The following is a 25007-nucleotide window of genomic DNA, read 5'->3' on the forward strand; positions in this document are numbered from 1 at the left end:
CGATGTTGTCTGTGTTTTGGACAGCTTTATGTGTCAGAGAGCACTATTATAGCACCAGTATAGTACCTCTGAAATAGGTACATTTATACCTGTTCAAATAGTTAATATGTTAAGTTTGGAATATGTTTCCTTCTGGAAGCCAAAATAAGCCACAATGGAGACTGCCAAAAGATCAGTATTACGTTTTCAATTGAAATAAAAACAATAGAGAATGTCATAATACTCCATAAATGCACATAATACTTTCAAATGCGTCTATATACACACACACAATTAATATATACACATACACAATTAAACATGCCAAGTCTCAGTTGCACTTCTGTACCTTGGCAAGCTGCCAGTGTCTCTTATGACTTATTTTTCTCTCACTCTCTGCTCCTCTTTACAATAACCGAGACTTGGCTCACTCAGTCTGGACTCTGCTCTGGAAGCTGCCTTCTCTTATGGTGGCCTTTCTTTCACCCACACTCCTCGCCCTGATGGCAGGTGTGGAGCATGGGGCTCCTCTCTCAAGCTGCCGTTACCGAACCCTTCTTATTCCTCCCTCTCTCTCCTTTCATCGAGGCTCACACTGTCCAGCTTTTTTCTCCTCTCCCCCTCCACGTGGTGGTCATCTATCGCCTTCATACCTCTACTTCTCATCCTTCTGTCTTTCTCTCATACTGAATTCTGGCTCTCTTTCTTTCTCTCCTCAGACTCCCCTGTTATTTTCCTTGGCGACTTCAACTGCCATATTGAGTACCCCTCTCTCCCTTGGGTTTCCCACTTTCTCTCTTTAACTTCTTCTTTTGGCCTTCACCAATGGACTGCAGCCAACACCCACAAAGATGGCCACTACCAAGACCTGGTTTTCACAACAACAACAACTATTTCTCTGACTTCTCGATTTCACCCTTTCCTCTCTCCGACCATCATCTCATTTTCTGTCTCTCACTTCTTCACCTCCATCTACCCCTCGGTTCTGCAGAGACCAGTTGTTGATTCCACTTTGCACTCCTCTCTCTCATCTCTCTGCTCCAGATTTTGATAACCCAGTCATGAACTATAACTACAACTCTGCCCTGTCCTACTCTCTTGATATACATGCCTCTCTGTCTCTCGGCTGTTCTTGCCGTTCTAACCCCAGACACTATCTAAACTGCCACACATGCATGCTCCGCTCCTGCACTCACTCCTCTGAATTCCTCTGGAGGAAATCTCATACTCTCGCAGACTTCCTTAATTATATGCTATGATATCTCTCTCTTTTTTTTTTTTTTTTACATGCTATGAGACTGTACGTGTCGTTTGTAGGGATATGCTATAAACCACCAAATATCTGTGAGATTGAGGAAGCTAAAATACTTTTGCAAATGGAGAAGGCATCAAAACTAGGTCATGTTTGCATAATGGGTGATTTTAATTATCCAGACATATACTGGGCAATGAGATTAGCATTGCAACAAAAGGAAACAGGTTTTTGGGGGGTGTTTAAAGACAATTATATGACCCAAATTATTGAGGAACCAACCAGGAGAGGGGCAATACTGGATTTGGTAATATCAAACAATGTAGAAGTAATAGCAAATATTCAAGTCCTGGAACATTTGGGTAACAGTAATTATAACATGGTCTCATTTGAAAAAAATTATCAAAAACAGATTTCAGTAAACTGAGGATTAATCTACAAGTAATACATTGGGATGATGTTTTTGCAGGGAAAAATGTAGAAGATAAATGGTCAGTCTTTAAAACATTGTTAGAAAAGCACACTTATCAGTGTATACCCTTGGGTAATAAGTATGTAACAGGGTATGTCTTTTCTGCCTGTGTTTACCCACTGTTAGCCTTGTTATGTAAATCCTGTTAGCTGCAGGCAGTAACAGGTTAAATCAGTGGGCTCTCGACCCCCTCATGAAAAAACAAAGAGCCCGCGTCCACGTGAGGACTACCTGCATGGGAGATCCAGGGCAGCCAGATTTTCTGGAACGTATGGCATGTGTCGTTCAGTAAACTGGTTAATTTCTCCATCAGACATATAAACAATACTTTATTCCTGACAATGTAAATACATTGTATTTTATTTTGTTTCCATAGACCCGCTATTGAACATCTAGCTACCATTACAATATATGTGATTAGCTTGTTTTCGGCCCTAGTATGTCCCTGGAGTGGCCTGTTCAACAGAAATAACCATGGGTCCATGGGGATATCTGGATTCAAAATCTGTTGGAGCCAGGTTTTCACCTGCCTCCATAGTTTATATATCCGTGGACAGGTCCACCACATGTGTAGGAAGGAGGCCACCCCACCACACTCTTTGGGGCATAATGGGGAGTAGCCTGGCACATATTTAGAAATATTTTCGGGGGTGTTATACCACTGTATCATAACCTTGTAGGCGTTCTCCCTAACCGTTGAGCTTTTAACGACTGAGTCAAATATTTCCTTCCAAACTTCCACCTCCAGTTAATCTCCCAGATCTATCTCCCACTTTCTCACAAAATAATATAAAAATAATAAGCTTCTGGTGAGAATACGCCCATAGACAAAGTTTTTCAAACAGCGTAGTAGGATTTGTGGGAATCTCCTCTGCATAGAAAGCTCTATTCTGGAGATATCGGAAAAACTCTCGTTGGGATATCTCTGTCTCAAACCAAACTTTCAAAGTGGACCACCTTGAGGTCATGGCTAATATGAATTAGTCTGCTAATATTTGCTTTATGCCAGTTTGCAAAAACTTGTTTGGATAAGCCTGGTGGGAAGTCTTGATTCTCGAAAATGTGGTTCATCAGCGAGTTTGCACTAGTGAGCTTGTATTTGAACTTAAGGCTGTCCCAAAGTCTGAGGAAGTGTGAGATAGTCAGCAGAATTGGCTGTTTTAATAAATTGGCAGTGTGGGTATCCAAAGTATATTATTTAGGATGTTTGGATGCTGCTTTAAAATCCTGCCCCCTTAATTTTTTTTATTATTGTTTTCTACAATATTGAACTATGTGAATTTTCTTTATTACATTTCTTTCATCACCGCTCCCCTGTTGGTGGAGAGAATCAGAGGGCCTCTACTGCCTGCTGAAGGGCTGCCAGCTCTTGTTTCTTAATCTATACCCTCAGTTTTCTCTGTTTATTCTTCTTTGTTTTGTCTGTTTTCGGAGCCATGGTAGTGATGCGCTTTGTCTGGTATGTATTTTAGGTTGATAGGTTCCAGATTGCAGATATAAGCTTAATTTAAAGCCCAAGGAACGAGTCTCAAGCTGCCATTTTAGATCGTGCCGCGCATGCGCCCTCCTGTGAGTGTTTTTAATCTTATTGCTGGTGTCTAGTAAAAGAGATACTTCACTAAGAGTTTTGCGCTCTTTTCTTTTTATCTTTAGTGCTGTTTGGACATTTGGGTTCTATCCAATAAGGAGAGCTGCATCTCAAGAACTGAGTTCAATTGGACTTAAAGGTATGTATATGTTGCTTGTGGGGATTTATATCTTGCATTCTTTCCACCATTACATTTCAGATTATTCTGGTATTCTCCACATTATGTTATGAGCGCATTGGCTTGAAAGATAAATAAGATATAAATACTCTCTCAACAAAAGGATCAATCTTTTTGAAAATCGCAACTATCTATTGTATATACACTATCACCTTTAGTGCAAATTTTCACATCAGCTAGTTTGAGTCGATAGATATTCTAATACCAAGCTAGTAAAATACCTTCACTAAATTCTGACAGATTTATCATTTCCAATACACTAAAGTTATACACTTCTCATTTAATAGCAGAACCTGAGTTTTAGAACCATTTATTATTAAGCCAGATCACATGAAAATGTTCTCTATGTAGATAATAGATAATGATCGGTAGATATTATCTGATGACAACACAAATATATATATATATAAAGAACAAAAATTGCCATATCGTAACATATATACCCGACACACCAAAATCATATTGCTGGAAACGTCTGAAGTTTAGAAATTGCATACATGTACATTTAAGAAAAGAAAAAGATTTATCAACCTAAAAACACCACCACATGAGTGCCAAGGTAGAGTCGAAAGTACTATAAAAGGTGTAGAAAAATTGCTTAAGCCACCTTTTATATTTTTTAAAAATGGAGAGAAAATGTTAAACATTAATACTTAAGAAGAATGGAACAGATGTTGGAATTGTACCTATAAAACTTTCAAAGGATGCTAAAAGTTTAATAATTCAAAATAAAATCTTAAAACTCTTAGCATATGCATTTATCTCCTAAAGATAATGGCTGGAAATGTGGGCAGGATGGGGCCGATTTAAATCATACTTTATAGACTTGTCCTAAAATCCCCTGATTTATGGCTACAAGTTTGTGAATTGGCTAAAAATATCTGTTCCCTTATAAAATATGAAATTTGATGGCTTATTTCCCTTATCATGCAAGATCGTAAATGGAAAATCTCATAAATTCAATCCCTGAATTAAATAATTACTTCCTTTTCTAAGTGGGCAATACTTAATAAATTGTCTACTTTGAAAAGTAACATAATTGAAAAATATTGGTTATGCTGGAATACTTATTTTTACTATATACATATTAAAATGGTACTTTATTATATAATTTAAGTCAATTTACATATTCTGTTATTTTTATTTAATTTGTTAATATTTATTATGTATGTATTTGTTAATATTTATGGCCATATTTACTAAGAAGGGCTACACCGTAAGACACTTTGGGGAAAATTTACCAAGCACACAGGGATCCTGCGTTAACCGCCATTCAAGTCAGTAGCAGTTAAAGCAGGATAGCCATGTGATAACGCCAATCGGAGCTTAGGGAATCTTGGCATTTCAGTGTTTCCTACCTTATGGTCCATTCAAACAAGTGGGCCATGTTTACCAAGTGGCGATACTCCTACACATTGCGTTTGATTTAGTGTTTAGAAGAAAATAGCGATGTCATAAAGACAGTGCTGCGCCATCGCTATTTCAGAAAGTGGACAGTTTTAGAATCTTGCACAACAGAAATAAAAACAGTTGTTTAAATATTATAATGGGGTCTTATATTAACATCATTGGCCATGTGTAAATTTCACGTTTTGCGCAATCTTAACAAAACTCAAAAATCAAGTTCCACAGTATTATACATTTATATACAGATAGAAATGAATCAAATCATTTGTCATATTGGACGTGCATTGTGGTTTCTTTGTTTACTGCTGTACATTTAATGTCACTTTCCCAGAAGCCCTCTAGTTGACCAATATATATATATTCACATACATATACACTGTGGGTCTGGGTTTTGAGCTTGCTAAGATTGTGTATCTCTAATTGTACATTTTTGGGAGGTATGTGGCCTATTCTCTTAGTTTAAGCTCACCCCTATTTAATAAGCAGGTACAAGAATACAAAGGTAATTATAATAGTCATTAAGAGATATCTTCCTCCAGAAGAAAGGTGAAGATCCACTTTGATTTACAACCATCCTCCTTCAGTTCCCATCACTCTCGGGTGGCGTTTATCATATCTCTCCTGGTTGGTGAGGCTCTGGCATGGGCGTCACCTTTGTATAAGAGGGGTTCTCCCCTCATTTACGACTCTGCAGCTTTCATCAGGCTTTCTGAAGGGTCTTCGACACTCCAGATCGGGCAATCACTGCCAAAGCCACCCTTATGGGAATTCAACAATGGAGTCACCAAGTAAGCTGCTACGCAGTCGAAATACAGACATTCCAGACTGACTGGAATAAGGGAGCCTTGAAAGCAGCTTTTCTGCAAGACCTCTCCAAAAGGATCAAGGATGAACTTACCTGCAGAGACATCTCAGGGACCTAGAGGGACTGATCGTACACTGCATCTCCTTAGATGTCCTTTGGTCATCGTGTCGGTATTCCTCCCAAAATGAAATCTTCTCCTATGACTATCGTGACTCTGGATGGCAGACCGCTAGGGCCTTGGATTATCCTTCAGGAGACTCTTCGCCTCACAGCTACCATCAGAGGACTTCATCACGAGCCCATACAAATGGATGTGATTCAGCACGGACATTATTTTGGGACTCCCATGGCTACGCCCATAACCCCCAGATCGACTGGTCATCGGGTCAAGTAACAGCAAGGGCCTCCTCCTGTAGGTCCAAGTGTCTGGTTATCCCACACTCCTTGGGGAACGTTCATTGCTCCAAACCAGAGGCACTGACGAATCTTCATCCCGCCTACCAGGCTTTTCAGGATGTCTTTAGTAAAAAGCAGGCAGAGGAACTACCCCCTCATCGTCCTTTCGACTGTCCCATGGATCTGCTCCCTGGCACAGTTGCTCCTCAGGGCGGACTTAACCTTTGTCCGAACCAGAGATGGCAGCCATGAAGGCCTATATTGAAGAGACTCTGGCTTGTGGATTTATTCAAAAGTCCAGTTCGGGAATCGGGAGCTCTTGGCGGTGCAGATGGCACTGGAGGAATGGAGACATTTCCTCGAGGGTACTTCGGTGCCTGTAACCATACTGACGGATCACCGCAACCTGGAGTACCTTGGGCAGCCATAGGCTGAACACCCGCCAAGCAAGATGGGCTCTCTTCTTCACTTGCTTCAACTATATTCTTATTTTTAGACTGGGATCCAAGAATGCTAAAGCTGATGCCCTTTCCTGCCAGTTTTCTGCTGAAGACTCACTGGAGACTGACACGGTTCTCATTATCCTCCTTCCAGGATTGTCACTGCAATCACTCCCACTGTCATGGACCACATTCGTAAAGCTCCCCGCTGGTCTCTGTTCCTCCTTGTCGGCTCTTCGTTCCCTCCCCTCTTCATCTTCAAGTCCTCTAATGGGGTCATCAATCGAGATTTGTGGGCCACCCGGGTATTAAGAAAACTGCGGAGTTTCTCGAGCGGACCTTCTGGTAGCCGGAGATCAGGAATGACATCAAGGACTTTGTCTCGGCCTGCACAGTATGCGCACGTACCAAGGTGCCATGCAGGTTACTTTATACCCTTCCCATCCTGTCCATGGTCACACTTGTCAATGAATTTCATTGTAGAGCTTCCCGTCTCCCGGGTCATGACGGTAATTCTGGTTATGGTTGACTGCTTCTCCAAGAAGGCACATTTCGTTCCTCTGAAAAACTTCCCTTTGCTCAAGAGCTGACAGATATTTGTATCAGGGAGTTATTCTGCTTGCATGGCTTACCGACACAGATTGTCTCTGACATGGGTTCCAAATTCATTAAAAATAGAAGAAGAAAGGCAGAACACTAACTAATGGTGGACTAAAAAATTAATCAGAGAAAAGCGTTCCCATCAATAACGGTAGAAAAATGTATTGGATTATGAAAATGTGCACGAGAAAACAAGCCCACACCTATGCATTTCGTGCGTCAGCGCTTTATCGAGGTAAGAACGACATACTCACAGAAGTAATCCCGCGGACGCGCCGCCACCATCATTCTACTCCCCTAACTATTGGAGGATGATCAGAGTACGCAAAAGCGCATGACGTCAGCGCACCCGAGCAGGGATATTGAATATGAAAACTTTATTAACAAAAGACACTTCAGTGACCTAAAACAGAACAAAGAATAGAAACCTATTAAGCAAAATAACGACGTATTAAAAAACTAATTATAGTTGTATTGAACATTATTGATATGAGTAAAGCATTTCATATGTATGCACCCCTAGCTGAGAATACAAAAAATAAACTCAATAGTGATGGGGGTGTTTAGAAAAATAAATAAACATATACCAAAAAAAGGTAAAAACTAAATAAAATTTTAACACTAAGGCTCTAATTGTGAAAAGACCACATAATAATATCATAAACATAATAATTTGTATTAAATTATATAATCAGAAATATAAATCAAAAATATGAAACATAAATCCAGAAAATTAAATATAGACGTATAAGAAAAGTCCAAAAGGGACAAGTAAATACATTAAATCTTCACTTATGCTTGCTAATGGTCAAGATCAACTCAGAAAAAGTTATATATCTAAAGTTTTAATTAAAAACAGTATGCTCTCTATTTAAGTGGAAAGAGATATTAGAAATGTATCCTATAGTAGTGTAAGGAATCCACACCTCAGTTTACTGCTTACCTTGCCTTGCAGACCTGTGCAGTCCTGGAGCACTCCCTCTGGTATCTACAGCGGCTGTGCTAGCTATGACTGCAGCCCCAGCCTGAGATCAGTCATTAGAGCAATGCTGTCCTACGCCTCTTCTGCTTTTGGTTCGCTGACATTTAAATACTGCATTCCCATAATGCTTCTCTGCCGGCATAATTACTTTTGGACGTTACATGTGTTCTGCCACAAGCCATCTGGCTTGTCTCCTGTCTTACTAATGATTTCGCTACGCTCTAGTTTCTAGTTCTCGTCTCTAGTTCCTGGTTCCGGTGGCCTGCTGTTTCTCTACGCAGAGGCCTGTGTTCCTGTTTGCCGGAATTCTCCAACCTGCTGCACTCACCCCTAGCAGAGGTTACTGTTGGGATCTAGTGGCCTGCTGCTCTCTCCCTTCGCAGCAGCCAGCTTGGGACTTCTGTGCTGAAGCACTGGTTTACCAGCGCTGCCTGGCGGTGTGCCCACTCTGGTCAATCTTCTCCTTGCTGAAACCGGTATCATAGGCCGCAGACGCCATTCGCGCAGAACCCGCTCCCACCCTGCAGCTATTACGCTGAAGCGGGATCTACTTGACTACTTGTTGCCGAAACTCCGCCTGGATAACGTTTACCCTGATGTGTCCAATCCTGACCCTGGCTCGTCCACTGACTACGCTACCCTCTCCAGTCCCGATCCTTCTATGTACGACTACGAACTGCGCAATCCGGATCCGACTACGTGGTCTCATGTCGGTGATTATATAACCCCACCTCAGCCCCGCGGTCCGGTCCTGGTTTGTGGCGAGCACAACCGTGACAAGTAGTCTTACAAAGGACCAATTGTTCTAAAGATGTATATACAAGGGCATCTGCCTGTCCTCAATTTGGTAATAACCTATAGAAGCTAAAAATGATAGCTGTAAGACTCATAGATATACATGCCAAAAAAAAAGCCCATAAATGCATGGAAAGAGATGACAGCATTTAGCATATAAATAGGCTCAAACTTCAAGACTGTTGTACGCAGTGTCCCAATCTGAATTTAAGCCTTGGGGGGGTTCTGGTTTTTAATGTGAATATCCAGTATAACTCCCGTTTATCCAATATATTAATTCTGTTACCACCTCTAATTGGGCAAGGTACATGTTCGATACCAATGAACGTGAATGTTTCTATACTACCGAATTTACAACCCGTAAAGTGTTGTGAAACTGGATGAGAAAGATCACCTTTTATAATGAGACGTAGATGTTCCATTAGTCAGACCTTTAAAGCCCGCGTGGTACGTCCTACATATTGTTTGCCGCATCCGCAACTTAATATATTACACATGTAGTGTTACAATTAATGTAATATTTTGTGCTAAAACTTTGCCCAGTTACGGTTGAAGCAAATTCATATGGGGCTTTCATATATTTACTTACTTTATATTTTAAGCACCTAAAAGAGCCTTTTGGTAAATTGTTAGTTCTGTTTTGCTGTGATTGGAATAAACTAGAGGAAACGTGATTCACCATTGTTTTTGATATTTTAAATACGAATTTTGGACTGTCAATAAACAAATTTTTGAGTGCTGGGTCTGCTGATAGCACTCCCCAATGTTTTTTGAAGATGTTTTTAATTTGACTTGCTTGTCAATTAAACTGTGTTATAAACATTGGGGTGTCCATTATAGAGTTTCTCTGTCGATTTGCTTTAAACAGTGAAGTCCTGTCCATACATTCCACTTCCTCAAAAGCTCTGTTTAAAGTCTCTTGATGAATAGTCTCTATCTTGAAACCGGGTTAGCAAGTCTCTGGATTGTGAGAGGAAATCCTCGTTATTAGATTCTTTTTAATCTGATCAGTTGTCCCTTAGAGAAAGGTCCTAAGTAAAGGTCTGGGATGGCAGCTGTCTGCCAGTAAAAAGGCGTTACGTGAATTAACTTTACGGAGTACATCTGTGTAAATCAATGAATAATAATAATACATCTAAATAGTGAATGTGATGAAAATCATAATTATAAGTGAAGTGTAAATTTAGATCATTTGAATTGAGGTAATCAATAAATAATAAAAGTGTTTCCACATCACCATTCCAAATCAAAATAAAGTAATCTATAAACCGTGTATAAAACGTGATAAACTGTCTACAGGGGTTTCCATCTCCAACACGTGGAATGACTCCCACCAACCTAAGAATAGGTTGGCATAGGAGGGGCAAAACTGGTGCCCATTTGTGTTTCGCGTGTTTGGAGATAGAAAACTCCAAACAGGAAATAATTGTGAGTTAACAAAAAATGTATAGCATCTAAAATAAAAGTGCTCTGTGCTTGTGATAAATAAGAATGTTCAAAATAATACCTAACATCTGCCATCCCATGTTGGTGTGTAATGACGGTGTACAAAGAGGTCACGTCTAGCGTTACCCAGATGACATTTCTATTCCACCTCACATATTCCAATTGTCTGAGTAAGCAAAGTTTTAGCACAAAATATTACATTAATTGTAACACTACATTTGTAATATATTAAGTTGCGGATGCGGCAAACAATATGTAGGACGTACCACGCGGGCTTTAAAGGTCCGAATAATGGAACATCTACGTCTCATTATAAAAGGTGATCTTTCTCATCCAGTTTCACAACACTTTATTACGGGTTGTAAATTCGGTAGTATAGAAACATTCACGTTCATTGGTATCGAACATGTACCTTGCCCAATTAGAGGTGGTAACAGAATTAATATATTGGATAAACGGGAGTTATACTGGATATTCACATTAAAAACCAGAACCCCCAGGGCTTAAATTCAGATTGGGACTTGGGACCTTGCGTACAACAGTCTTGAAGTTTGAGCCAATTTATATGCTAAATGCTGTTCATCTCTTTCCATGCATATATGGGCTTTTTTAGGAATGTACTGTAGTGCCGACGATTATTCTAAAGCAAACCTGGGGCAATCTCCAAAAAGACCCAGGTACATGCTGGGTACATTTCACACATTTTTGCAGACAGACTAATGGCCCATTGGATTAACAGCGGGGGCCCCTGGCAGTCCCTTTCAAACTGAATGGGACTGCCAGGAACTCCTGCTGTGTTAATCCGATGGGCCATTAGCCTCTGCAGAAATGTCACTGAAATGTACCCAGCATGTAAACTGGCTAATTTAAGACAAGTTTTAGAATACTCGTTGGCTCGTCTGTATATCAATGAGTCTTACAGCAATCATTTTTAGCTTCTATACGTTATTACCAAATTGAGGACAGGCAGATGCCCTTTTATATACATCTTTAGAACAATTGGTCCTTTGTAAGACTATTATAGGATACATTTCTAATATCTCTTTCCACTTAAATAGAGCATACTGTTTTTAATTAAAACTTTAGATATATAACTTTTTCTGAGATGATCTTGACCATTACAAGCATAAGTGAAGATTAAATGTAGTTATTTGTCCCTTTTGGGCTTTTCTTATAGGTCTATATTTAATTTTCTGGGTTTATGTTTCATATTTCTGATTTATATTTCTGATGATATAATTTAATACAAATTAGTATGTATTATATTTATGATATTATTATGTAGTCTTTTCACAATTAGATCCTTAGTGTTATCATTTTAATTTAATTTTGTTTTTACTTTTCTGTAGTATATGTTTATGTATTTTTCTAAACACTCCCATAGCTATTGAGTTTATTTTTTGTATTCTCAGCTGGGGATGCATACACATGAAACGCTTAACTCATATCAATAATGTTCAATACAACTATAATTAGTTTTTTTAATGCGTTGTTATTTTGCTTAATGAGTTTTTATTCTTTGTTCTGTTTTATGTCTTTTGCTATTAAAGGTTTCATATTCCATATCCCTGCTCGGAGTAGAATGATGTATATACACATACATACACACACAGGCCTTGACAAACTAGGGCCACTTGACCCACCCCCCCCTCCCCAAAAGTAACTCCCTCACCCCCCTCACGACTCTTACCTGCGGCGGGGTCTGGCGGCGTGGTGCGGCGATACCCGTCTTCTCCACTGCAAATTGTAGTGTTTCCCCTGCAGGTTCTGAAAAAATTACACCTCTTTGCCGTGGCAACGGGACGCCGTGAAGTCACGGAACGTAGCATCACGTGGCATCCTGTTGCCATGGCAAATGACGCGGTGTGGCCATTTTTTCAGGACCTGCAGGGGAAACATTACAATTTGTAGGGGAGAAGACGGTGATCGCCGCACCACGCCGCTGGACCCCGCCGCAGGTAAGCACTCAACAGCAGACAAAATGCTTTCGCCCATGGCGAGATGTTTGGGGGTTATTCATTAAGTTCAGTTACAGGTTAAAACACCCGACCCTGCGCTAACTCCCATTCAAGTCAACAGCAGTTAACGCCGATCAGGTGCCTTAACCTGTAACAGACCTTAATAAATAACCCCCTTAAATCCCTGGAAAGCAGGTAAGAAATTCTGGGATTTCCTTATAATCATCAATGGGATATAACAAAAGTACACAGTAGAATCATGGACTCCAAAAATTAACACACAGAACAGTGTCCTTTGGCGCACAGCAAATGTTCTTGTAAATGTACGTTAAGTAATCAAGTGTGTTTTCTAATGCAGATATAGTTACCCAGGGAGCTTGAGAGGTTTATGTCCACGGACCTTGAAGTGATTTTTCCATGCGACGGTTAATGGATTGAGACAGTGCTTTATGTGCTCTCAACTCCCCCAAAAATCTTCCTAATGACACAACAAAAATCACAAGCGGATAGGCCAAATGCACAAAAAAAAACTTAATACATTTGAGGTTATATGCAAACATTTCTTAGGTACAAAACACGTGTAGTTCAGGGCTAAGAACTGCATCTTTATCAGAGAAAAATGAATTATTGCTTCATGTGGTCTCTTCTTTGACACAACTGGTAAAACCTTGCTTGCCAACCAAAAACATTGATTACATAACCACAAAGTTATTTGAAAGATGCACAATAAAAAAAAGCCTCTCTCTAGATTTATTTGAATTACACAATTCTGCAAGCACAGTGACCTTGTTGTGAAAAACTTACAGTCTAATTGTATACATAAAAAATAATACAAATAAAACATAAATCGGAAGAAGTGTGTCAGACATAAAAGTGACATTTAGGAAAAGAAGTCCCTGCCACGAAGAGCTTACAATCTAATTGGTAAGTAGGAAGAACGTACAGAGACAGTAGGAAGGTGGTCTGGTAAGTGCATCTGCAAGGGGTCAAGGTCGATATATGTGGTGTATAGTACCAGCCATGGAGCTACTCATATGCTTCATTAAGAAGGTGGGTTCTAAGATGGGTCTTAAAGGTGGATAGAGAGGGTGCTAGTCGGATATTGAGGGGAAGGGAATTCCAGAGGTGTGGGGCAGTCAGTGAGAAAGGTTTAAGGCAGCAGAGAGCTTTCGACACACCTGCTGGAAGGTGTCCATGGGGTCGTGTATGTGTTTTTTGGGGAGGGTAGTGTATGTATTGTGTATTTATAAATGACACTGTTTTGCACAGAAAAACAATGGAAAAAAAAAAATAAAGAGACGTATTATTGTGATATGCATTTTATTCCCCCACATTTTTTCATATGTTAATGCTTATACAGTATATACCTATTGGTGTGTGTACAGTATATGTATGTGTTTGTAGGGGTGTAATATTCATGCATGTGTTGCGGCTCTTGGAATATTTTGGAGAAATAATTTTTTATTAATAAAATGGATCTTCCTTGAAAGGTTGCAGACCCTGCCCTAGGCAGTGTGCTTAAGTATGCTACTGGGTGTACGATAGTGCTTAGTACTGTATTTCTTTCATAGGAAATGGTATTCAACAACTTGTCATAACATTTGACTTTTTTACCTCAAATCACTAACTAAATGTTAGTAAGAACTGATCTAACAGAAATATTTGATCAAAAAAACTAACCTTTGAACAACACAAGAACAGCCATTCAATCAAAGTAAATTAAACTTAATTGAAGCAATGATTCACAATTCAATGTGTGGCTGTCTCGCAGACAAAAATAAACCATGTGACATGATGAAAGACTGCACATATTTGTCAAGTGACCTTTATTTCTTGCTCATAATGGCACTCTGGTATCACACTAATCTCTGCTGTATGATTCATCTTTCACTAACCCTGCTTAATCATTTTTGTTATCTAACATTTAAACACAGTGATCCGTGTATCAAGTAAAAAAAAATCACTATTTTTGTTCTTCAGCTGATTCTAATAAAGGCATTCTGATCATGTGACTCTTTGGATCATTGTAGATTTTGTCCTCAGCTTGGGTGGTGTCAACAGGAGACGTTAGGAAGACACCATACATTTTGTGGGAAACATCAGAGTCTACATTGGTCGACTATTTTTTCCTCATTGAATAAAGGTCTACGTTGTGCATCAAATTATTGTTTAAGAAGTGTTTTAACATTAGATGCACACGCAAGCATAAAACAAAAATGAATACAGCTGCTGTCCATCAAAGTGCCCATTTCTTCAACTTGACTTATATGCTGCTCTTTAATATCGGGGAGGGGACTCCTTTTCCTCTTGTTTTTTGTCTGAAGAGCCGATTCCCATTATGTGTTATAATATTATGGTCACGTGTATTGTAAAGGGCTATGTACCTGGATGGCGCGATATAAATAAAGATATACATACAATATACGGGGAAGCGGAATACCCATGCCGGTTGATGTATATTTGTAAATACTCTTACTATTTTTTAGAGTGAGAACAGTAATCGAAAATGCCCAAATTCTAATAGATAGTCAATACCCTATTTCCTCAATTCTAAGACGCACCTTTTTTTCGATTTCCACATGTCTGAAATCGGGGTGCGTCTTAGAATCGATGTATTAAAAAAAGTGTCTACAGTACTAACCCCCTCTTTTCACTCAACATGTTTCAGGAGAGGTCCCATGTCAGCGGAGGACGAAGTGTGCGGCTGCGACAGGAGAGGTCCCACATCTGCAGATGGTTGAAGATGGACAGCGGGCGGGAATGCTGTGGCGGCGGCAGGACAGGTGCGAAGTCTGTAGGTGAATGAAGATAAGAAGACAGCGGGCGTGCGGTGGTGGAGGCGGCTAATAGATCATAATAGCAGGAGCAGAGCGGCATAGGGGAACGGCTTGGGAGGTGCACACTGTCACACTGTTAGTTGACCGGTGTCTGACTTCCGGTTACAGTGTGCACCTCCCAAGCCGTTCCCCCATGCCACTCTGCCCCTGCTCAGCTCTCCTGCTATTATGATCTCCTGTCGCCACATCCCACCGCACGCCCGCTGTCTTCTTATCTTCATTCACCTGAAGACTTTGGACCTGTCCTGCTACCGCACACCCACCCGCTGTCCATCTTCAACCATCTGCAGATGTGGGACCTGCCCTGCCCCCGCCTGCTTCATCCTCCATTGACATGGGACCACTCCTGAAACATGGTAAGTGAAAAAGTAATTTTCCTTGATTGTAAGGGCCAAATCGATGGTCCGTCTTACAATCGAAGGCGTCTTACAAATCGAGGAAATACGGTAGTTTGAAAAAAGAAAAGTGGGGTATAAAAAAAAAAAGTGTGTGTGTGTGTCGAGCATGAGCATTTTAAGTGCAACTTGTCTTTCACTGTTTTGTCACAGAAAATGTATTTGTGATGGTGATGTTTTCAATGACAAATCAAAACACAATTTCAGTGACAAAACGCAAAGAAGTGTGACCTAGAACGTGGGAATCGGTGGCGGTGGGTGATGGCAGTGAAAAGTCAGGGACGTCTGAATCGGCTTTGGTGGGTGCAGGGGCACTTCTGGGGCCCATCCAAACAACTTGATCATCGTAGATTTTGCCCATTTTCTTCTTCACATACAAAGCGCCAGGGTTCTTAGCCTTGTGAGCCTTCGGAACCTTTTCTTTAGGCACCTTTGGCTTTGGCTTGGAAACAGCTTCCGACTTTCGCTTTCTTGTGGTAGGCACAGCTTCCGACTTTCGGTTCCTGTGTCCGTAGAATCTGAGTTGATCCATGGAAGCAGAATGCACAATATAGTATCTGGACAAGAGCTTGTTCAGATCGAGAACAGCGTGTGGGAGGCTATGCAATTTGTGTCACCTTTTATGCACTGTGCCCCTATTTGAATTTTTGTTAAGTTAATGGGAGCAGCAAACATAGCGACACTCTAAATGTATAATGCAGAGCACAATCACATGTGTGTTCTTAAGAAATTAACAAATATCCAATGCATAAATCTTAGATGAATATAATACATTTTGTGTGCAGGTCTTATACATAATTTAATAGCCTGCTAAAAACCATAAAATATATGTCCCCAGAGGGAATGTTCACTATGCCAACCGGATTCGTTACCGTCCTTCTCTGGTCAGGAAAATGGCCCACCTCTCTCTCTGCCGATACACCCATGTGTTTAGAACACTTTCGCGACACATGAGGATCGTACTCGCGTCTCGCGAGATTTGGATAGAAGGAAGTCTGTGGTGATCACAGTAGCAATTGGAAGTCCTCCACACTGTGTTAGTCGTCCTCCACCCTACTAGTTTCGCCATAAGCTTCATCAGGAGCGTATATGGTGATGAATCCGGTTGGCATTGTGAACATTCCCTCTGTGGACATATCTTTTATGGTTTTTAGTTTGTTAAAATAAATATTTTGCGCAATTGTTCCCTGTTCTTTTTTCCTTATCCTACTCTTGTGATTGGCTGTCCATATACTTCGCTATTTTGGGAGCCAAGCTGAGCTGAGCAGTTCAGTTTAAGGAGGATTTCCCAGCTGAGCCCAGCAGTGAAAATCCTAGAGAGAAGTCTAGCTGAGTCCAGAAGAGTGGAACCTTACTGCTACCAGATAGGATCAGCATTTCTGCTTCCAGTCAACTTTTATCTTGTAAGTGAATAATAATACTGCAGGACTTTCCCCCTCACTTTACAGATTACACTATGTTCTTTTTTTAAATTCTATTTCTCCTTTAGGTCTTTTTCCCCCCCCTCTAGTAGTGTGTGCGTTATTGTTTGTATTGTGGGGGTGATATTATATTGTGGGGGGGGGGGGGGGGGGGTGTGTTGAGGTATTATATTGTGGAGGGGTATTGGCAGTAGTGGTATTCAGAAATGTTAGCAAACGGTTCTCTCTCACCTTACCGCCCAAACACAGAGACCCTGAACGGAACCCGGGGACCCAAACCCAGGGCACCGGAACCTAACTCGGTCCAAGCTCAGAGCACCTAAACCAAACCGGGTAACACGCACCAACCCCAGGGGGAACCTGGAAACCATAGAAAATGTGAATAAAATTCGGCCCGCTTCGCCCTCTAACCCCTGCTCCCCCCGGTTATAGGATCCGGCGGTTTAACGGAGCCGCACTCGCCATCCTTTCCGTGACTCTTCGGGTTAAATGGAGCAACTACGTCACCAAGCCACTAGGAACGCGTCACGTGCCCGGGCAGCTGCAGTGCGTTTACGCAACTGGACTGTGCAGTGTTCCAACCCCATACGCTGCGCCGTGAAGCCAAAAGTTTCCCTTGCCACAGACTGGCAAGAACAGCGCAAGCGCACAGCTAGGCTTAAACCTCATCGGGCCTCGCGTCACTGACAGGCTTGCACATACTGCTGACGTGCGCAGAACGGAGTCCTGGCTTCTGATTGGCTGGCGTGTTACACACAGCGTGTGCGCAAGGAATGCGCTGAATCAGCAACTGGAGAGTGTGCGGTTTATGTGCAGGTACAAAATAAAGGGGACACGTAGTGTAAGGGCAGGTACTGTATAGATAGGTTTGCCAGGTGGCTTCTCCAAAAAATACTGGACACAATGGTGAAAGGTGCGACGCGCGCGAGAATCTATGGTGGGGAAGAATGTTATTTATAAATGACTTGACTGTTACCTAATTTTTTCTAAATTTCACTCCAAGTATTCACCAATTTGCACCAATTTATATTCAGTTTCGTAAAAAATCTGGGGAGGAGTCTTGGGAGGGGGAAATCCTTCCGAGGATTTTTTTAGGAAATAGTATATGAAATAGTGCACATTGGTGCATGCTTGGAGTGAAATTTAGAACAAATTAGGTAATGGTCAGATCATTTATAAATAACTGACCTGCAGTCATACTGTACATGGCGAGTAATACTGATCTTAATGCTCCTCCCACAAATTCCAAGATTGTTGCACTCATTCATATTCTCTCTCTCCCCCCCTCCGTTCATCCTCTCACCCCCCACCACTCCATCATCTCACCCCCCCACCCTCTCACCCCCTTTCATCTTCTCACCCCCCTCTCCCTTCATCCTCTCACCCCCCTCCCTTCATCCTCTCACCCCCCCTCTCCCTTCATCCTCTCACCCCCACCCCCTCTCCCTTCATCCTCTCACCCCCTCTCCCTTCATCCTCTCACCCCTCCCTCTCCCTTCATTCTCTCACACCCACTCTCCCTTCATCCTCTCCCACACCCACTCTCCCTTCATCCTCTCACCGCCCCCTCTCCCTTCATCCTCTCTCACCCCCCTCTCCCTTCATCCTCTCTCACCCCCCTCTCCCTTCATCCTCTCTCACCCCCCTCTCCCTTCATCCTCTCTCACCCCCCTCTCCCTTCATCCTCTCACCCACCGCCCCCCCTCTGGACAGCCAGGCACACACACACACACACACCCACACCAGAACAAAATACACAAAGGACACAGACAGTGCAGAGGCAGGACACAGATAGGCAGGAGACACACAAGACAGAGAGGCAGGACACAGAGAGGCAGGATAGACACAGGCAGGCTACAGACTCGCCTCTCTTTGCTGCATGCTTTTCCCCCACTCTTTGGCCCCACCCGACTCCTGCCACCTCCTCCTGATTGGCTGCTGCTGTGTAATGCAGCCAATCAGGATGGACCAGCCCCCTAGCAGAAGCCCTGCTCTCTCTCTTCTCGCACCGGTTCGCCAAATTTGGGAAATTCTAGGTACAGGTTCGCACCGGCTGAATCCCACCCCTGGGTATTGGGGGCATTATATTGTGGGGTGTATTATATTATGTGTATTCTGGGTGTGTATAATTGTGGGGGGGGGGGGTAACGTTTTGGGCACAAAGTTTTGATTTTTTTTATTTATGCGTTTTGGCACTTGGCCCTAAAAAGGTTTGCCATGCTGGATATAGGGGAATGACGAGGAAGACCAAAATGGGCGGGAAACAGGAATGGGAGCCGGAGAGCTGGCTGCCAGGGCGCTACGAATAGGGTGTTCTTTTAAATGAAAGAAATGGTGCTGCATGTCTTTAAAATGAAAACATTTGTTGTCCATTACATGTTTTTACTAGCAAATCTTAATTATCCATTAACATTCGCTGATATCAATGTAGCTTTGCCAGCCTGTGGACATCCTGCAATCTTTAAAAGTGTACCACAGCAGGAAAGATTTCCACAAGTAGTCTTTTCATGCGTAATAACATGCTGCATGACTGTCAATGCACTGCTATAGTAACCATCTATATTAAAACATTGGTCCTTCCCTATTGAATGGACAATTTGTTTTTGTATACTACTAATTAGAAAATCTTAGATCACTGGGATCATTGGTCCCAGAAGAGCAGCTACAGACAGCAACCATCACGTCATTTGAAGGAAAATCAATACAATGATGGCAATTTATTTAAACTGAAGATCAGAAATGTAAGCTCATAAGAAAAGTTTGGGGAGCACTGCCTATTCACTGGAGTCTCTGCACAGCGTTTCAGATGTCTTATCAAACCAGTAAACTTCCTTTGTGTAAAAACAGAATGAATTTCCAACAAATGACAATTTGCTAGCATCTGTTGTGTTCTGTTGCAGAACATTTTGTGGTTAATAAATAACCAGCATCGCAAAAGCACAGAAACAGACAGAGCATATTCCTGACTGACCGACTCTCTCCTGGTGCAGATACACGAGAAATGTCTAGTCCCCAAGAGTCAATGTCACTCAGTCACTGAGCCATTCTCCTGCTAGCAGTTTCACTTGCAAAATGGGTAATATTGACACCAAATACCAAAATCAGACGACTACCTAAATGTGAAAATCTGCAAAAGCAAGTGTCAGGGAGTATGCATTCCTAATATCATTTACTTTATGACAGAAATACACCAAAGAAACCGATCAAAAGAGAATTGTAATTAAAACTGGGATTCATTTATCAAAATCCTATTAGTGGAACACGTAAAAAAAAAAAATGTCAGTTGTTGCTACTTATTTGAAACTGTATGAGGTACATAAAATAGCTACAAATCCAAATAGTGTCTAATAACCTTACATTATTGTAGCGGAGTCCCCTTACCCTGCCTCCGGCGTGGGGGAGCTGTTTTGTGGTTCCATGGAGCTCCACGTGATCGGGAGGTGGGGGTGGCCATTTTGTGAGGCATGCATGCGCAGAGTGGCGCGCATGCGCAGAGTAAGGAATGCGACAGGCATCTTAGGTTAGCTCCGCACATGCAGCCGCGGGACTACATGTTCCAGAATCCTAGAGGGAGGGACTATCCATGTGGGGTTGCCCCAGCCAATGGGATTCACGCAGGAGGGAGACAGGATATCCTCTGCATGCAGGGAGCGCGAGTGAGTCCTGACGGAGGAGGCAAAGGAGAAGGTACTGTCCAGGGAGCAGTGCTTCCTGGGCTAGGCCTAGATCTTGCCCCTAGGCCATAGTTAGGCCCTGAGCCATAGTAGTGCAGTGTTGTAGGGAAGGCCCCAGATAGGGACTCTTCCCCTTATTGTTATTTCTGCACCAGTGACCGGGCGATCACGCGGTGCCCTGCAGCCTGGGAACAGGTTACAGGCTCCATAGACATTTTGTGACACCCTCTGGCTGGAGCTAACGTGGAAAGGAGGATCTGGACTCCTTAGGAGAGAGGGGATTTGTGTTGGAGGCCCCGCTGCGTGGGACCTGCACCAACTCACTACGCCAAGCAACACCTGGGTATCGGAGTACCCAGGCAGGTACCCAACGTGCACCTACATCTACAGGGGGTAGCGCTACCTCACACTTGGGTGGGAATTGATGGGACAGGACGCCAGTGGTATTGGTGTCACGGCACCCTCATACTTTGGGGGAACCACCACGTGTTGGGTCATTGGGTGTACACTGTGGTTACAGTTATTACCGTTATTGTATGCGTATATGTGTTAGTAGGTGTATACAGTAAACCTTAGTTATATACATTGTGTGGTGTATTATTCTTTTCTGTGTATTGGTTCCTGTGAGGGGTTAGCTGGCCAACGCTGGGATTCCTCATGAGTGGAGGCGCTGCACTGCAAGGAGAAAGCGCTCACCCCAGGCTCCCAGAACTGGAGGCTTAGGCCTCCTGTGAGCAAACAGGTGTAGCAGCACGCGTAGTTGCCGTGCAGTTCCCTTAGGCTGCGGCCAGGCAGGGAGCGGGCACGCTGGCGCTCATACACGGTGATGTCACGCGCCCTGCTCGGCTGCAAGATTTGTGGCTGGCTAGGTGCGTGCGCGGTGGGGCGATTCGGGGGGCGCGGCCATGACGTCACGTGACGCACGAGAGGCAAATTAAATTTTGCTTGCTTCAGCAAGCAGCTAAGTGCCGAGCATGCTGCAGCCATAGGGAACGGGGGCTACATTAGCATATTTGGCACTTCTGAGGCACTGATAAAGGCTTCTAGGACTGGCCAATAATACAAAAGTAAAGTTACACACTGTTACAAAAAAACATTTATAATTGACTAAAATACTAAAGGATTTGCATCCTAAAATTTGTGTTGCATTTAGAAATAACTAAATATTTCTTCTGCAGCATTAAATTAGAGATAGCAAGAAACTAGTGCAAGCAGAGTGATCGTCAATGCAGTGATATATTTGGCCTTTTCACAAAAGCAGACTAGCTACATTGAGTCTATTCACTTCAGCCTTATCAAGCCTGATACAGCTAGTGTCGCTTGGTGAATGATCAAGCTATAAATCTACACATTTAGGCTTAGCAGTGATTTCCCTCATTGTGTCAGTTCTTTTAAATTAGTAATGTTTTTCATTTTGCAGCAGCGCAGTATTGAGACTTGAATGCAATGTTCTATTCACAAATAATTTGGATAACAATCGTTCAGTTAGTAATCCAGGTGTATAATTCATGACCACAATCCACCCCGACATCGAGAATGGAAGAGAAAATCCTCCTATTTTGTGTTGGTCTTCATCTCATCTCACTGAGAGCAGAGATCAAGATCACCCCTAGAAACAAGCAAAACATCCATGACACAGAAAGAATTGAAGATGCTTTCACGCAAACCAACCATCTTGGACCTCACATATAGATCATTTGTTTTGCTCACTCAGAAAAAGTTTCTAATTATCCCCACTCCCCCATGGTAAAAACTGCACAATACTTAGCATGACTATGTAATGAGGTCCTCCAAAGTACAGGCCTCTTACAAAATAGAAGACATGAGTTGCTGCTCTACGTATAGGGCTGTTTTTCTCGGGAAGCTCAGGGAAACTCCACTGATGGTGACTTTAAGGTCACCACGTGACTATCGATTCTCTGAAGTTTCAACCACTGACTATTTCTATATTGGATTAAGAGGATACTAAAGAACAATGGTTGCCATCTTTTAAACATGTGAATGTAATGCTTGCGCGAGCCCACAAACAAGACCTGACCCCGGCACTGAGGTGGGAAGGATATGCCACACACCCACAGTAGCAGGGGCGAGCCCAGAAGGTGGTTTGCAGCGTTGCTGGGTCTGGGTATGACGAAAGGGTTAATCTAATAGTTGCCGGGGTCCGTGGGTTGGAGAGGTACACGTAGTTGAAGTCCGTAAGCCTGTGGTCTGGGGTAGGAGAGGTACTCGTAGTCGTTATCCGTAAGCCAGGGGTCAAGAGCCAGAGAGAATCCACAACAAGCCGGTTCGGTACACAAAGAGTTAACTGCAAGAAAGTAGACAGGACAAGGCAAGGCACACACAAGGCTACACTTCGTTATGCTTAGCAAGGTATGACAGGAAGAGGCAGTCCTTTATAGGAGACAGGAACCAGTAGGAGAGGGGGCGGAGCGGAGGCGGGCCTCCGCAGATGCCAAAGATAGGCTGTAGGAGACAAGGGCTCATAGCTAGACTTGCCATGCAGCTGGGGCTCATTGCGCGCCGTCATGCGCGTGTACAGCGCACAGCAGAGGTGTGGCGCATCTGAGGGGGCGGAGCTGTGCTCCGTGACCGTGCATAGAAGGAGTGGGTGCGCACGTGCTCTATAACAGGAGCAGGATGCGCGCATCAGCGGGGGGTGGATCTTCGGCAGCTGACGCTGCAGTACTATAGGTAAGCGAGAAGGGAACGCGCTGCAAGGGACGCGTTCCCCGATTCCTCACAGTGAAGCAGGTTCAATCATGGTTACTGAGGTACTGTACACAATAAAACAGAATCTGTGTGTCTGGGGCACATTCTCTCCTACCTCCGCCCATCCGACGCAACTTATAGAGATCGCATAGGACAACCTGCATTTCCTTCCCGGTCTCTTCTCAAACCTCCATGTGCATTTTCTGTTTACACTGGCTTACTAAACTTGGTCAACAGCATAGAAAGGTAAGTGTTATCCAAACTCATATTTTGATATCATAGCCAGGCCATTGCAAGATTTCCTAAAAATTCAGGTCAATCCTGCTAGATTCTAGAAGTTGGTAACCCTAAATGTGTCTGCAATGTGCACTTGGGAAGAAAAGGAGGGTCTAACTTTCATTGATTTGAGTTGGTTGAGACAACATTCTTTAGTGAGGAAGCAGAAAAACAGCATTTTATCTGCTAATTATGATGGGGTCTGCTTCATAGTCAGAATCAACAAGTATTCATCGAATTAAAAGCTCGAATTGGATGATATTCCAATATGGATGTAGATTCAAAGACGTCTTACTTATTTTGCTAGTACAGTAATTCTCTAATCTCAATTTAACAACCAAGTTCCTGCAAGTAGCCACGGGTGCGAGAAAATAAGGGGCACTGTTTGGTGCCTGATTGGGTGTTGAGCTACATCCTTGTTTTAGTTATATTTTTATCTAATGTTTTACCAGGAAGTAATACATTGAGAGTTACCTCTCGTTTTGAAGTATGTCCTGGGCTCAGTTAGGATGACAAATACATGGTTACAAATATATAGTTACATTAAGTGAACAGGGTATACATTATATACAAGACATTGCATGCACAGTTAAAGATAATATATATTATGGGCGTATGTAACAGTTACAGACCAGATTAAAATGTGAGACAGCTTTAGTTTTGAAAGAACTTAGACTGGTGGTGGCTGTGAGAGTCTCCGGTAGATTGTAGAAGTAAAATGCTTGTAAATTACGTTTTTTACACCTGTGTTGCAGATTTTTAACCCTTTGATGCCAGAGGAGTCTACAATTCAACGGCATTGCAGGTTACTGCCAGCAAAGAGGTTAAGTAGCTTTACAGTTTACAAAGAGGTTAAGTAGCTTTACAGTTTACTGCTGTGAAGTGCTATGTACATTAATGGCGCTATATAAATAAAGACATAATACATAATATATTAAACCTTCTGATGTAAGAAATCTAAATTACACCACCCCAGGCCACATATTGTCTGGCGAAAATTGGGGCAAAAAACAAAACAAAGTAAAGCACAGAATATGGTATATCACATAATATTTACACCAAATAACTCCCTACAGAACCACATCATGCAGAGCAAAGACTGGAGCAAATTGGCAAAAATGAGCATGCCTCTTTGAGCCATCTGTGATCCACATTTGACTTGACACATCCCCCTTTGTCTTATGACCCCCACTCCAATAGATATTCTTACAGGTAGCTGGGCAGACGTTTATGATATGAGAGCTGTGAAGCCAGCATATCGCTGCCCTGCCCCTGGTAATCAGGAGTCTCCTGTAGCAGCCCCCAATTTTTTTTCAACTTCTCAGTGTTCTGAAAAAGATCCAAATCACCTTTAAAGTAGCCATTGTGTATATTTGCATCCTGCGCTAATTAATGTT

The 25007-nt window shown here is 42.4% G+C and overlaps 1 protein-coding gene across 2 annotated transcripts in view; it reads right to left on the reverse strand.

The window, feature by feature from the left end:
- Positions 1–25007, reverse strand: part of GPR153 (G protein-coupled receptor 153) — a 66928-nt gene that overhangs the window by 37684 nt on the left and 4237 nt on the right. The window lies entirely within an intron of this gene.

This window comes from Ascaphus truei, chromosome 6 (genome assembly GCF_040206685.1).
Source record: "Ascaphus truei isolate aAscTru1 chromosome 6, aAscTru1.hap1, whole genome shotgun sequence".
NCBI lineage: Eukaryota > Metazoa > Chordata > Amphibia > Anura > Ascaphidae > Ascaphus > Ascaphus truei.